At 45.9% G+C, this 1836-nt stretch overlaps 1 pseudogene; it reads right to left on the bottom strand.

The window, feature by feature from the left end:
- Positions 1-655: 655 nt before the first annotated feature.
- Positions 656-1280, bottom strand: LOC102994446 (cytochrome c oxidase subunit 7B, mitochondrial-like; annotated as a pseudogene).
- Positions 1281-1836: the final 556 nt, after the last annotated feature.

The following is a 1836-nucleotide window of genomic DNA, read 5'->3' as shown; positions in this document are numbered from 1 at the left end:
ACCTGGGAGGAGTCTCCAGGAGAGCAAATAATTACCAAACACTTGGTCTGTGGCTGTGACCAGCCCCAGGGCCTTCTCAACAAGCTGACAAGGTAGATACTATCATCATCCCCGGGTCCATCAAGAAGTTACAAGACTCATCCAGGTTTAGAGATAGAAAGAAACAAAGCCGCGGTTGGAACTTAGGCAGTCTGGTTGTAGAACCTGTTCTCTTGTCTACCCAACTGTACTGCCCAAAACCCAACAAATGGTTAAGAATATGTTTCTCTTTAAAGATGCACTGAAGCCCTGAGTGCAGTTGGCCGTGGGTAACCCTGGCCTGGTATCGCAACCCACTGCCAGCCCGTATCTCCCCCTTCCCTCCCGCCTGGTCACAGTCCCATCCTGGATGGCATTCCTGTGCCACCAGCTCCATTTATTCCTGACACAGTGTAAACGGGGACCCATGAACATGTGGTACCACCAAGGTGTTTACTTCTCAGTAGAGCCTGGCCCCAGGACCCCCAAGGGAATCAACCCCTCATGTTCCAAAGAAGGGGGGCCATGACCCAGCACATGGGCTATGTCAACTGGGTCTTGTTCCATGCAGGAAAATCCTGTGTGGATCCTTCCAGAAGAGACTGTCAAACTTTTATTTTTTAAATCTTCAATCATGCCATATTGTAATGGGTACACAGTGCTTTTACTGGGCATCAGTTATGAGTTGGTTTTGAAACAATTCGGTATTAAACCAGCGGGGATGATTACTGATCTCTCCATCCCTTTGGGGCAACTCTACCAACAGGGGACAGGTTCCATTCTATTCCAGTTTGTGTTGCTGTTTATGCCCATCCGGCAGTACAGAAAGTGGCTCCATTAGCTAATACAGCGTTACCATATTTGTCATGGAAATCAGGTGCCTGCTTCCCGTGGCTCTGCCTTGCCATTGTTTGCTGAATGCTTTGAACTCAGAGGCAACTTAGTGCGTTTTTGGCCCGGGGAAACATGGTGGAGCTGAAGACAGAACTGCAGCACTGCAGCTGCTAGTTTTTTGCACCTTCACATCAAGTACCCTTGCCAAGAGTTCTGAAAACGAGACTGTCAGGCTTTTTGCTAAACTTCCAATTGTGGCATTTAGAGGCTAACTTTTATCCCACAAAACTTTTGAACTTACATAGCAGTGTTTAGTTCACAAAGCATCTTCCCCACTTCTCCCTGTGGGGTCACCATAGAAAGTTCATGAGGGAGGCCAGCAGATTTTTCCCTCTGTCCCCGGCTCTCTCTTCCGCGCTCTTTGCTTTATTGAGTTCCTACACTGGGCTAAGTTTTGAGAATTAAAAAACAAAAGACAAATCTTTCCCACTTTCCTGTTGAGTTCTCACAGGCTGTAAGTAGAGCTGTGCTTTAGAATTTGAGTCTCCCAATGGCCAAGCCAGGACACACTCTTCACTCAAGATGCCTTTCCAAACGGTCACCAAACTCTGCTTTCAGCATTGAGTCCTGAGCTCATAGGAGCCTCTTATCGGGATGATGGGCTCTAGGTCTGACCTCTGTGTCCCTAGGAAATGGCTCGGAGCAAATACACTTGCATCTGATCAAAATTTTCTGAGGCCATAGTTAAGACTGACAGTCGCTGGTGGTGCCAAAGTCACTTTTTTTTAAAAAACTTTTTATTTTATATTGGAGTATAGTTGATTAACAATGTTATGTTAATTTCAGGTGTACAGCAAAGTCACTTCTTGCAGAAACAGGAATGGCTAAAGTGAAGACCGGTGTGTCCTTCTGGTGCCTTTAAAACAGGACAAATCTCCTATAAACGTAATTAATCCATTCATCCTTTAATTAATTTGTTCGTTC

This window comes from Physeter macrocephalus, chromosome 12 (genome assembly GCF_002837175.3).
Source record: "Physeter macrocephalus isolate SW-GA chromosome 12, ASM283717v5, whole genome shotgun sequence".
Taxonomy (NCBI): Eukaryota; Metazoa; Chordata; class Mammalia; order Artiodactyla; family Physeteridae; genus Physeter; species Physeter macrocephalus.
The sequence above is the reverse complement of the archived record's forward strand: the minus strand, read 5'-3'. Positions and strand labels throughout refer to the sequence as shown.